The 14,019-nt window shown below is 39.7% G+C and overlaps 1 protein-coding gene across 7 annotated transcripts in view; it reads left to right on the top strand.

The window, feature by feature from the left end:
• Nucleotides 1-14,019, top strand: part of Fgd4 (FYVE, RhoGEF and PH domain containing 4) — a 197,803-nt gene that overhangs the window by 50,835 nt on the left and 132,949 nt on the right. Inside the window, exon 1 of one of the 7 annotated variants that reach the window (XM_060391049.1) lies at nt 11,185-11,203. The exons of the other annotated variants lie outside the window; for them this stretch is intronic. The gene's annotated coding sequence lies outside the window, so the exon portion shown is untranslated. Of the gene's footprint in view, nt 1-11,184; nt 11,204-14,019 lie in introns of those variants that run through there. 7 annotated transcript variants of the gene reach the window in all.

Consider the following 14,019-nt stretch of genomic DNA (forward strand, 5'->3'; position numbering starts at 1 on the left):
ATTCTCCATTTAGTCCTGTAACTCACTTTTTAAACTAGGTTTTCTTGAAGTCAAGTTTTTTGTTGTTGTTAATTCTTTACATATTTTAGGTATTAACTCCCTGTTGGACTCTAATTGGTAAGATCTTGTTCCATTTTGTAGCCTGTCAGTTTGACCAGGTGGTGGTATCTTTTGCCGTATGAAAGCTTTTCAGTTTCGCAAGGTCTCACTTATTAATGTTGCTCTTGGTGCCTGTGTTTTTGGTGGCCTTCAGAAATTTACATGACCCTTGCATACCTAGTTTTATCAAGACTTTTATCAAAAAGGGATGTTGGATTTTGTCAACTGTATCTAATGAGATGATCATGTGGTTTTTGTCTTTGGCCTTTTTATATGGCTGATGACATTTATCATTTTACATATGCTGAATTATTTCCACATCTCTGGGAAGAAGCCTACTTGATCTTAGTGGATGATCTTTTTGATGGTTTTTTTTTTTTTTGTATTTTTTTGGGGGGGATTTTTGCATCAATCTTCACAAGGGAAATTAGTCTGTAGTTTTCTGTCTTTGTTGGATTTTTGTATGGTTTAGGTATCTGGCTAACTGTGGCATCATTAAAAGAATTGGTAATGTTCCTTCTGTTTCTACTTAATGGAATAATTAAAGAGTATTGGTGTTAATTTTTTGAAGGTCTGATAGAATTCTGAATCCATATGTTCCTAGGGTTTTTTGTTGGTTTGTTTGTTTGTTTGTTTGTTTGTTTTTTGGTTGGAGACTTTTAATTAGTGTCTCTATTTAAGTAGGGGTTTATGCCTGTTTAAATTGCTTCTCTGATCCTGTTTTATCTTTGGTATGCCATATATATCAGGAAATTTATGTCGTTCAGAGGTTAAGAGCACTGGCTATTCTTCCAAAGGTCCTGAGTTCAATTCCCAGCAACCACATAGTGGCTCACAACCATCTGTAATGAGATCTGGTGCCCTCTTCTTGCCTGCAGGCAAAAATGCAGACAGAATACTGTATAAATAATAAATAAATCTTTAAAAAAATAAATTATTCATTTCTTTTTGGTTTTTCAGTTTGGTAAGTAAGCTTTTAAAGTATGTCCTTATGATTCTCTAGATATCCTCAGTATCTATTATGATGTTTGTCTTTAATTTTATTAATTTGTATCTTCTCTTATCTTTTAGTTAATTTGGTAAGGGTTTCTCAATTTTATTGTTTTTCTCAAAGAACCAGCTCTTTGTCTCATTAATTTTTATATTTTTTGTTTGTTATTGTTTTTTCTAGTTTAATGATTTCAGCCCTGAGTTAGATGATTTCTAGCTTTCTACTTTTGGTATTATATCTTATGTCCCCTCCCTAGATCTTTCAGGTGTGCTATCAAGTTGCTAATATGAGATCTTTCCAATATTTTGTGTAGCTACTTAGTGTTATGAACTTGCACTTAGAAACATCTTGATTTCTGTCTTGACCCGTTTTTAGTTCAGTAGTGAATTGTTCAGTTTCTGTGAATTTGTATACTTTTTTCTTATCATTAATGTTCAGCTTTAATCTGTGGTGATTAGACAGGATGCAGGGGTTATTTTAATGTTCTTATTTCTGTTGTGTCTAAGTATGTAGTCAATTTTGGAGAATATTACATGAGCTGCTAATAAAAAGGTATATTTCTTTTTTGTTTGAGTGAAATGTTCTAAAACATTTATATCTGCCAGGTCCATTTGTTTTATGCTGTTATTTAACTGTAGTATTTATCTGAGTAGTTTTTGTCTGGATGACCTGTCTATTGTTGAGAGTGGGGTCAGACTATCAGTGTGAGGGTCAATATGTGATTTTAGATGTAGTTGTGTTTCTTTTATAAATTTGGATGTCATAGTGTGTGGTGCATAGATGTTTAGAATTGTAATATCCTTGTGGTGAATTTTTCTTTTGATGTGAATGTAATATTTTTCCCTATCTCTTATGCTTAGTTTTGGTTTGAACCCTATTTTGTAGATATTAAAGTAATATACCTGCTTGCTTCTTCTATCCTTTTGCCTGGAATATCTTTTTTCTGTTCTTTCACCCTGAAGTGATATTAAGGTGTTTTTTGGATGCATCTGGGCAATGTATCCTGTTTCCTAATCCAATCTGTCTGTGCCTTTTTATTAGGAATTGAGATCATTCCATTGATGTTGGGAGTTATTAATGAGCATTGTTTATCGAGTCCTGTTATTTTGTTGTTGTGGTATAGTCCCCCCTCCCTTGATTTTCTGATCTGGGCTTATTGATTCCTCATCCGTCCTCCCCCCTTGGATGTGGTTAGCTATATCAGGTTGAAGTTTTCCTTCTTCTGCCTCTGTAGAGTAGGCTTTGTGGGTAGATAGTGCTTAAATTTATTTATAGTGGGTTCTTAGGAAGTGCCTGCTGGACTAGGGGCTAGGATAAAGCAGTGAATATGGAGATGGAATATAGGAGGAAAGGTCTGTGTGATCCGTTGGAGATGGGGGCAGTATGGGAAGGGGCTCTTCAGCAGGTGGTCTTCTGAAGATGAGACTGGGGAATTAGATTTGGAGGAGAGGGTAGAATGGATAAAGAGCTGCAGTTAGCCTACCTGCTTTCCTAGAAGCAGTGTGGCTGCAGTTTTAACTGAACTTATAACTAAAGAGGCACAAAAAAAAAAAAATAAAAAGGAAAGGACATGACTGATCCTAGGTATAGCAGAGAGGAAAGTTAATTATAAATAAAGGGAGAACATAGCCAGAGCACATCTGACAGAGTCCAGATGGACATGACCCTGAGCCATGTGAAGGAGGGGGAAGAGGAGAGGAGCTGTTGATAGAGAGGGACAGTGTAGGCCTAGGGACTGACCTAGAGGGTGGCATAAGCAAAATGGCTGGATTCTATAGGGAAGGGCAGCCCAGTCCCTGGGCTGGAAAAGTTTGGGGTAGAAGATAGGACATGCTAGCCATAGGGACTGAGGGGGGCTGGGAGAACCTGGTAGCCAGGTCTGCTTTGATACATTAAATAGGCACCTCAGCTGCTAGTCCTGGGTTTGAGGCTTAACACTATTTTTATTACTCATTTTAAATAAAATAATGGAGATTCAAGGATAGGTTCTTTTTTATTTTTTAATATTAGTTACAGTTTATTAGCTTTGTATCCCAGCTGTATCCCGCTCCCTCATTCCCTCCCAATCCCACCCTCCCTCCTCATCTCCTCCCTGCCCCTTTCCAAGTCCACTGATAGGGGAGGACCTCCTCCCCTTTCGTCTGACCCTGGTTTATCAGGTATCTTCAGTACTAGGCCACTCCTCTGTGGCCTAGCAGGGCTGTTCCTTCCTCCGGGTTAGGGGAGGAGGTCAAAGAGCCAGTCATTGAGTTCATGTCAGAAATAGTCCCTGTTCCCCTTACTAGGGTACCCACTTGGATACTGAGCTACCATGGGCTGCATTCGAGCACGGGTTCTAGGTTACCATTCATACATGGTACTTGGTTGGAGAAACAATCTCATGAAAGACCCCTGTGCCCAGATATATTTGATCCTTGTGGAGCTCCTGTCCTCTCCAGGTCATACTAACTCCCCCTTCTTTCACATGATTTCCTGCACTCTGCTGAAGGTTTGGTTATGAGTCTCAGTATCTGCTTTGGTACACTGCTAGGTAGAGTCTTTCAGAGGCCCTCTGTGGTAGGCTCCTGTCCTGTTACTTGTGTTCTCCTACATCCAATGTCCATCCCGAATAAATTCTTTTTTTAAAGATTTATACAAAAATAATTTAGTACAAAAATATGCAAACAAAGGATTTACTGCCTTATGTTTAAATATTTCCAGGCCTTTTATTAAGGTTCACAAACTTGCAAAGTGGTGGTTCTATGCCAATTGATTCTTGTACTTTTTAATTGTGTTATTTTTAGCCATCGAGGGAATTGTTTTAATGCCAAGTTATTTGGTATCATTATATTATTATTAGGATACTAATAAATACAAAGTTAATTAAGATTGTCTTTGTTCTATGGAAATGGGGATTTCTCCCAGTTAAACAACATTTGAAAATAAGGGAATTTTTGCTTGTTAAAATCAAGTCTTCCATTATGTTTCCTATGTCATTTTTATCTGAAGACTAAATACTAACATAATGTGCTCTAGTTTTCTTTTATTGTCAAGATATGTTTATTAAAATAATTTATTGAAGCTGGTTTTGTCATTAATACATGGAAGTTTTTAATTGTATGATGTGCCACTTTTTATTAGCTTTAAATAAAAATGCTAAGACAGACAACTTAGTTAAGTTGCTATTCAGTAGAATTTGTGCTGAAATAATGTCTCTGGGTGAGGAAAGATGGACGAACAAGATAGTGGTTTACTAAGGCTGCAGAGGGCAAGGAATTCTATGAACAACTGTAGTTGTTTAGTGTGGATTTTAGGAGTTCTCTACAGTGGTTTGTGTAACATTTTAAATTAATAAAAGTATTGAGCCAATTTATTTAGAAGGAATCATCCTTGTGCTATCATTACTCTAGTGTGCAGAAAGGGTTTATATAAAGAGATAATTAGTTCACATTTACAGTTTGTTCCACTTTTTTTTAAATCTCAGAAAACATACATAACCGATGTTCATATCTACTGTTGAAGATGAGAAGGGCCATGAATGCCCCAGACATTGAGTTTTTCCTGTTAATCAGCCTCCTGTTTTTTGTGTCTCCTCTGTTTGTTTGCTTTGCAAATATTGTCTTGCTGGTATTTTGTTTTGTTTTTGTTTGCTCCCTTTGTTGTTATTGTTGGAAATTAGGTCTTACTGTTTAGCCCAGATGACCTGAAACTCATGATCCTGTCTCGTCCTCATCATTGAATTTTTTTAAAGAATAAATTGCTTTTATTCTGTAATTTTTAATAAATAAAGGATTTCAAACATTAAGGTAACATTTTATGGTATATTTGTGAATCTCGACCACACATATCACCATGGAAGCTCTACTATCTCACCGAATGCTGCCATGACCCTCTGATTGGTCTGCCAGGCATAGATCTTTCTTTCTCCATAAGTTTTGCATTTTCAAGATATCATATGGAATAATACATATGGAATAATACGCCATTTGCTCTGCTTCTTTCTGAAATGCCTGTGACAGTCTCTAGTTTGCTGCTTGTTCTTGCTGAGTTATACAATCCCTAAGCTACAGCACAGAGCACTGTGTGTTCTTACTAGGCGAAAAATTGCTGCATGCTTCTAGTTTCTGGTATTCAGGAATAAAGTCTCAGTTAACATCCACTTTCAACAGGTCAGCGTTATCTCATTTTAGTGACTACCTAGAGGTTGGTGCTGCTGTTTAAAGTGTGAGTGTGAGGGCATGGTTAACTGGACAGGAAACTTCCACAGATAGTATTGAAAAGCCTGGAATTCACTTCTATGTTGGTTTATATTTACATGTTGTCTACTTGTGGACACTTGAATCTCCATTTGTTTATTCAGTTAGTTTGATGTGGGAGTTGAAGCCAGGGTCCCAGGCTTGCTAAGCCTATATAGTCTGCCAGGGAGGTCCTAGGGCAAGCTTGTCTTAGTTTGGCTATACTTTCCTGAGACAATACTTTGGTTTTCTGGCTTTTGTCTATAAAGGAAAAGTGTATGCGATTATACCTTTTTTTTTAAATTTTTTTTTATTTTTAAATAATTTTATACATTCACTTGTATCCCAGCTGTAGCCCTTTCCCTCTTTCCCTCCCAATCCTCCCCTCCCTCCCTCATCTTCTCCCTGTCCCCTTCTGAGTTCACTGAGAGGGGGTGTCCTCCTCTCCTTCCATCTGGTCCTAGCTTATCAGGTATCTACAGGATGATTGCAATGTCCTTATCTGTGGCCTAGCAAGGCTGCTCCTCCCTCAGGGGGAAGGGGAAGCTCATGAGTTCATGTCAGAAACAATTTCTGTCCCCCTTATTAGGGAACCCACTTGGATACTGAGCTACCATGGGCTATGTCTGAGCAAGGGTTGGTTGTAGGTTATATCCATGCATGGTCCTTCGTTGGATAAACAGTCTCATAGAAGATCCCTGAGCTCAGATATATATATATATATATATATATGGACCTTGTGGGGCTTCTGTCCCCTCTAGGTCATACTAACTCCTCTTTCCTTCATATGGTTCCCTGCACTCTGCCAAAGGCTTAGTTATGGGTCTCAGCATCTGCTTTGATGCACTTCTGTGTAGAGTCTTTCAGGTGCCTTCTGTGGTAGGCTACTATCCTGTTATTTGTTTTCTCCTACTTCCAGTGTCCATCTCCTTTGTCTTTCTAGATGAGGATTGATCATTTTACCCCTGGACCTCTTTCTTGTTTATCTTTCTTAGGTGTACATATTTTAGTATGTTTATCTTATCTTATAGGTCTATATAAGTGAATACCATGTGTGTCTTTCTGCTGTTGGGATACTTCACTCAGGATGATTTTTTCTAGATCCCACCATTTGCCTGCAAAATTCATGATTTCCTTGTTTTTAATTGCTGTGTTGTATTCCATTGTGTAGCGATTATATCTTAACTTGTTAAATTAACTTTTTTTAGTTGATTTGGCTTGTTTTTTGTTTTGTTTGCTTATTTATTTATTTATTTATTTATTATTTATTTATTGAATCACTTTACAGCTTGATCCCAGCTTCACCCCTCCTCCTCTCCTAGTCCCACCCTCATGGCCACTCTTCCCATTCCTCCCTCTCCTTCTCAGAGAAGGGGAGGCCCCCCAACTCTTCCTGGTACCTCAAGTCACTGCAGAACTAAGTGCATCCTCTCCCACTGAGTCCAGACAAGGCAGCCCAGTTAGGGAAAAGGTATCCAAAAGCAGGCAGCAGAATCAGAGACAACTCTAGGGAACCCACATAATGATCAAGTTCCACATTGCTACATATATGTAGGGGGGCTAGGTCTAGCCTATGCATGCTCTTTTTTTGGTGGGCCTAGGTTACTTGGCTCTGTAAGTCTTCTTGTGTCCTTGACCCCTCTGTCTCCCTCTATCCTTTCTCCTACTCTTCCTCAAAACTCCCCAAGCTCTGTCTCTTGTTTGGCTGTGGGTCTCAGCATCTGTTTCCATCAGCTTCAGGATGAAGCTTCTCAGAAAACAGTTATGCTAGGCTCCTGTCTGTCTGTTCCAGGTGACCCCAAGCCTCCAGGGATGTAGGCTGAGCTGTAGGCCAGGAATCGGGCAGGGCTCAATGTTGCACATCTTGTTTTGTGTTTAAGATAGTGTTTCTGTGTAGCCCTGGCTGTCCTGGAACTCACTCTATAGACCAGGCTAGCCTTGAACTCAGAGATCCACCTGCTTCTGCCTCCTGAGTGCTTGGATTAACGGCATGTGTTCACCACCACCCAGTTTAGATTATCTTCATTTTTTTCTTTTTGTGGCACTCTTTTTGTTTTATTTAGTTATGAATTAAATTCTTAAAGCTTGTGATTTTGTTTGTATGAATAGCCAAACTTTTTAAACTCATAAAACCCCATTTTCTTATCAAAAAAATGATCAGTTATTACCTTATAGTTAGTAACAGCTTAATGAAATGTCCCATGGAAAGAACTTAAAGTAAATGTTAACTATTTACAGAAAAGAAAAGCAAACCTCAGGCTATAATTTAAATATTGCCAAGGAGGCTTAGGAAGTGTAAACACTGGGACACTTGAGCAGGGCTCAGTTGTCTTTACAATCAGGGCTAAATGTCTCCCTGTGCAGTGAGATTCAAATAGACATAAGGAAGTTCGGGCTTCCCTTTGGCTTCTTCTCTCTGTTATGAAAACATATACATACAAGCAACACTAAAAGCATGCAGCAGATTGCATTTATATACCTATGCATTGTATATTGTTGTATGTATAACATTAAAAGAAAAAAGGACCGTGAATCTGAGGCACGTGGGATGTATTGGAGGGAAGAGAGTGAGAAAGAAATTATCTGATTATATTTTAATTAAAAAGAAAGTAAATTTAAATATAAAAAATTTTCCATCTGCAGAAAACAGATCTTACTCTTTAAATACAAACAACCTGTGGTGTGTGTATGTTTGTGTGTGTTGCTAACAGTTGAACCCAGGGCTGTAACTTGCTAAACATGCTATACCTGTAAGCCACATCTTCACCCACAAGAAAGATATGTATAAAAAATTATAATTCATATGAAAAGGATTGCAATGGATTGCTCAGTTACTTAGAGTTTCTTGTGAATGATTATCTCTGTTCAAAGAAGAGGGCTAATCCTCATGCTTGATGTGTTCCTGCTGAGCTGGTGAGTGGCCTGCACTTGGACACACATTAAGACTGCACTTCGAGCTTATAGTGCAGGAGGCAATTTGCAGTGAAGTGCAGGCCCTGACCAGCACTGTCAAGGCTACTTGGGAGATCTTTGGAAACGAAAATCCTGAACTGTGTGTTTCTGGGGGATACGCTAGGGAAGCTGCAGGTGAAGGCAGTCTGGATTAAAGAATAACCCATTTAAAAAGAAAAATAGCAGGTTTGTCCACTGCACAGTAGTGAATGTGTGTGCATGTGTGCGGTGCACGTGTGATTTCTGATGCATGCAAGATGTGAGGACTGTTCTATGTATATGGGGAAAGGGTCTGTTAATCTGTCATTCCTCTGTGAGCTCATTAATACTTTAATTCAGAAAATAAAGTAAAAATAAATTAGCTTTATTTAGTTAGTTAGTTAGTTAATTTTAGTTTTTTAAGGCTCTGAGAAATTTTTAAATCCTTTCCCAATTATATATGTACTAGGATGAGCAGTAAATATTTTTACCAGGTTATGTTCTGAAATAACATTTATTTTCCCCGGAAAACTGTTATATAGTATTTATTAATTCTGCACAATTTTCCAAAACCAGTGAGCTGATGCTAAAAAAGAAAGTTATAGTTAACAAAATAGCACTTGAGGTTATTGAACTTGAGACGTTACTCTACCAGAGTGGGAATCTGGCCCCTTTTGATCGGGCAGCCACTCAGAAGGGTTCTTGCAGCTCTTGAGAGGGTTGCTGCTAGGTCAGCATGAGTCTGTTATAAACTGTGCAGTTTGTATTTGAAGTTTCTGTGCTGCTCTACTATAGATGTCTCTCCATCCTCATCTACTCATCTTCTCTGTCCCTTGAGCAATACTGTAGCAGCAGCCCAACCTCTGGAAGGTGTAGCTATAGCATGGGATTATTGATAGAATCCTGCAGAAGAGTTACAAAGCAGGCTCACAAATCACACCACCCGACCTGTTCCACGTGGGAGGTTTATTAGGGAAAGGACAAAGGGTCTCGCAGAGACCGTGGAGGCAGGAGAGAAAGAGAGAGAGGAGGAGTTCTCTTTTAAGGCGACCTAGGGCATGCGCAGGTAGTTTCCGGTGGTCAGCGGGTGGTCTGGTGCCCAATAACCAGTTCCTCAGGTCCCTTGGGGCTGGCCGTTGAGATGCCTGCTTACGAATCCCAGAATCCCAACAATTATGGGGAAGAATGCATCAGGCTGCAGCACATTGACGGAACCGCCAGTCCTGGGGCGTTAAAGCCAAGGGATTTTGAACACAGGAAGGAAGGAAAGCCACATATTCTCTTACTAAACCAGAATAAACTGCTTATGTGGAGTCGTGTCCACTATTAAGTATGTACCTTCATTTTCTAGTGTATCCTTCCATGTTATTTTTAATGCGTGGATTACTGCATAATCTGTGTGCCAGGCCAGAGTTTGGTTTTATTTAAAGGTAAATATAAGCCTCACATTGCTTTCTACCTTCTGGATTATTCTTCTCAGCTTTTGTCTTTTTTAGGAAGCTTTCTCTCTTAACAAAATACAAATTTGTTTGGTTGACAAAAAAAAAAAAAAACATGAGCCAACGAAAAATCTTTTTGTTCAGCCTCCAAGAGAAGGAATGCAAAGGAAAAACCCAGAAAAAGGAGAACCTTTTTCTTCTGTTTCTACTGTGAACAAAGTTAAAAAATGTTTCTAATACAAGGATGGTGTGTTGCCTTGTGAATAACACAAATTCCAACAAGCTGAGACTTGCTTAGGTAAAGAATTTTGGGGGCGTAGGATATTCCTTGTTTATGAATGTAAAACAATATTATAGAAACAGGTGTGGCTTTGCCTTTTTTTTTTTTTTTTAGTTGTTAGTAGTAGTATTTCACTGTGGCTTCCCTGAATATTTTAGAGGGTGAATTCATGAGAAATTTAAGTTTTTCAAAGAGAAATGAAATTCCCCTGTATGGTAAAATCATAATCAGGCATGGTAGCACATGCTTTTGGTCCCAGCACTTGAAAGGCAGAGGCAACTCCCTAAGTTCAAAGCCAGCCTGGTCTATAGAGCTTGTTCCAGGACAGCCAAAGCTACACAGAGAAACCCTGTCTCAAAAGACAAAAGCAAAAACCAAAAATGTAATCATGTAACAGGGAGTATCTCCTAAAAATACTATTTTAAATGGAAATGGGAAGCTGGATCTGATAGCTCAACAGGAAGATTGACATTGGTTCTTAGCAAGCTACATAGTGAGAACCTGTCTCAACAGCACCCCTTCCCCCAAAATATAAACACACACAGGCACACATGCACAAGCGCAAGTGTGCCCGCGCACTCACACACATAAGCACACACACAGGAACAAACCCAGAACAGCAAAACTTCTGAATCTGGCCAAGAGGTGATTATATAAAGCTTTGATCACAGCACTTGGGAGCCAGGGCATTAGGGTCAGGAGTTCAAGGTCAGACCGTGTTACAGGAGACCTTTTTCAAAAATCTGAGAAGGGTAGCTGGAGGGATGACTTGACACTCACTCTTGGCACCCAGGTTCAGTTTCTAGTACCCACATGAAGCATTTAAAGTCTGCCTGTAACTCCTACTCTAAGGGGTCAACACCTGCATCTGGCCTCCACAGGTACCTGGACACACCTGAACACACATGCACACACAGAGAAGGAAAAGCTACAGCTTTAAAAGAATGACTTCTTACTGTTATAATATGGATAGAATCACACATTCTCCTGAAAAATGCCAGATAAAGGGAAGCATAACTGGAAATGCTCAAAGTTGCCATAATTCCCTTACGGTGGCAACTCTCACTCCTTTTCAGGTCGGGATGCACTACAGAAGTGTGGGTGGAGCTGATACTACTGCAGCAGAACTGTACCTAGCTCTGAAGGACTCCTGCCAGGCCCTGCTGCTCTCCCTCAGGCAGAAACCATCCTGCTTCCACTTCTCTTGGGTGGCATTCAGAGCACCTATAAGAGCTCACAGGTTGCCATGGTAACACACTTGTGAAATTTTAAAAGAAATGCAACAAAGGGGAAGTAAATATTCTTTCACTCCATCAGTTAAGTTCTGTTTTTCTTGAAATAACTACTATCTCCAAGTAGGTTTTTTTTTTTTTTTTGAGAGAGTTCTAGTCCTGGTTATTTTATTTTATTATTATTATTATCATCCCTTACTATACTTTGTATCCTGACTGTGGCCCCTCCCTCCTCCCCTCCCAATCTCACCCTCCCTAGCTTCCCCACCTTCCCCTATGCCCCACCCCCAGTCCACTAATGGGGGAGGTCCTCCTTCCCTTCCATCTGACTCTAGCCTATCAGTTCTCATCAGGACTGGCTACATTGTCCTCCTCTGTGGCCTGGTAAGGCTGCTCCCTCCTCAGGGGGAGGTGATCAAAGAGCAGGCTACTGAGTTCATATCAGAGACAGCCCCTGCTCCCCTTACTAGGGACGGAGTCTATGGGCTACATCTGAGCCGGGTTTTAGGTCTTCTCCATGCATTGTCCCGTGGTTGGGGTATTATTCTCTTCAGGGGCCCCACAGCTCAGTTTGGTTTTTTGTTTGTTTGTTTGTTTTGTTTTTGCCTCTGTTGGTCTCCTTTTGGAGCTTCTGTCCCCTCTAGGTCTTTCTTTCTCCTCCTTCTTTCATAAAATTCCCTGCACTCTGCCCAAAGTTTGACTATGAGTCTCAGCTTCTGCTTGGATACCTTGATCAGGAGAGTCTTTCAGAGGAGTATCAAAGATGGCCTCTGGAAGACTCTACTGAACTAAGTAGTTTGTTTTGATTAGAGCAAATCTACATTCCCTTCCGGAAGGTGTTAGAACTGAGTGGTGCCAGTCTTAATGGACTGCACTCTGTGGGGAAGGAGCAGTGCAGTGTGGCCTTCATGCGTGCCATTCAGAAGAACTTAACTGAAAAGACAGCACCATTTCCTCTCATATTACTGTAATTTTATTTCTATTAAGTCATGTAAGTTAAATATGTGTATATACCTTTTTAGTATACATGTTCCGTGTCCCCAAAGTAGTGCTGGCCAGTTTTTTTTTTTATTTTATTTTTTTCTTATCAGTTACATTTTATTAACTCTGTATCCCAGCCGTGTCCCGATCCCTCATTCCCTGATGGCTAATGAGGTTGAGCATTTCTTTAAGTGTTTCTCTGCCATTCGATATTCCTCTGTCAAGAATTCTGTTTAGCTCTGTTCCCCATTTTTTAATTGGCTTACTTGGTTTGCTGCTTTTCAGCTTCTTTAGTTCTTTGTATATACTGGATATTAGTCCTCTGTCAGATAAAGGGTTGGTGAAGATTCTTTCCCAATCTGTAGGCAGTCGTTTTGTTTTGATGACGGTGTCCTTTGCTTTACAGAAACTTTTCAGTTTCATGAGGTCCCTTTTATTGATTGTTGCTCTTAGAGCCTGTGCTGTTGGTGTTCTGTTCAGGAAGTTGTCTCCTGTGTGCTGGCCAGTTTTAATTGCATTTGTAGGACAGGATGTCCTCAAACTTAGAGCAACCTCCTGCCCTTTGTGAGATTACAGGAGTGCACAAGTGATACTGGGCTTTGTTTAATCTTTTTAAATACAATTTATGTATATGGGTGTATTGCCTGCATGTACGTCTGTATGCCACTTGCATACCTGGTGCCTTAGGCCAGAAGAAAGTGTGACACCCCCACAGTTTAGAGTTACAATTTTTGTGGACATAATGTAAGTGCTAGGAATCAAACCTAGGACTTCTGAAAGAGCAGCCAGTGTGCTTAACCACTGAATCATCTCTCCAGCCCATTTTATTGTTTCTAATGATTTTAAAAACTCTCCTTTTTAAAGCTTACATTTGTAAGGAAACTTTTTTTTTTTTTCACATAAGAAGTAAAATAGGACAGAATATGCTATGAGTGAATCAGCAGGAGTTCTCTTAAGGGGTAGTAATTTGGTGTCCATTTCTTTTAGCCTTTATGGGTTAATTTTATCCACGTATTTTCTCTAGTACTGTTGTGTGTCTCCATGTGTGGTAGGTGTATATGAGTGACTGCAGGCGGCAGTAGGTGCCATGATACAAATGTGCATTCAGTGGACAATTTTTAGGATTTGGTTTTTGCCTTCCACCATGGAATCTGGGATGGAACTCAGTTCATTAGGCTTGTACTGTGTGATGGCTGATCCTAGTTGCCCACTTGACACATGTGGGAAAAGGGAGTTTCACTGAGGGAATTATCTCCACCAGGTTGGCCTGTGGGCTCGTCTGCAGGGAATGGTCTTATGATTGATGTAGGAGGGCCCAGGCCAATGTGAGCGTGCCATCTCTAGGCTTATGAACCTGGGTGAATTTTAAAAGTTGGTTACAGTGAGTGAAGGAGCATTCTAGTAAGCAGCCTTCCTCCATAGTCTCTTGCTTTACCTTCTGTCCCAAGCACCTACCCTGGATTCCCTCAATGACAGACTGGAAACTTAATCCAAATAGACTAACCAACTACCCTGAGTTGGTTATGATCAATGTTTACCATAGCAAACTAGGACGTATGTCAAGTACTTTTCCCCCTGAGCCAACTCCTGGCCTTGGTTTTTATTTGATATACCTAAACCTATATGTAGCTTAAATTGTAATGTAGCTATAAGTTCCTCCTCTTATGTAGCACAATAGATTTTATTTATTTTTGTTTAAATTATTTTATTATATTTATTTGTGTGTATGTGTGCATACATGTATGCACATGTGAATGGGACCTTGTATTACTTACTGCTTATGCAGCTCATTTTGTTTTTTGAGAAGTGCATGAGGAAAGACCAAAAAGTTCGAAATAGAGATGTGGAAGTG

This window comes from Meriones unguiculatus, chromosome 9, assembly GCF_030254825.1.
Source record: "Meriones unguiculatus strain TT.TT164.6M chromosome 9, Bangor_MerUng_6.1, whole genome shotgun sequence".
NCBI classification, from domain to species: Eukaryota; Metazoa; Chordata; class Mammalia; order Rodentia; family Muridae; genus Meriones; species Meriones unguiculatus.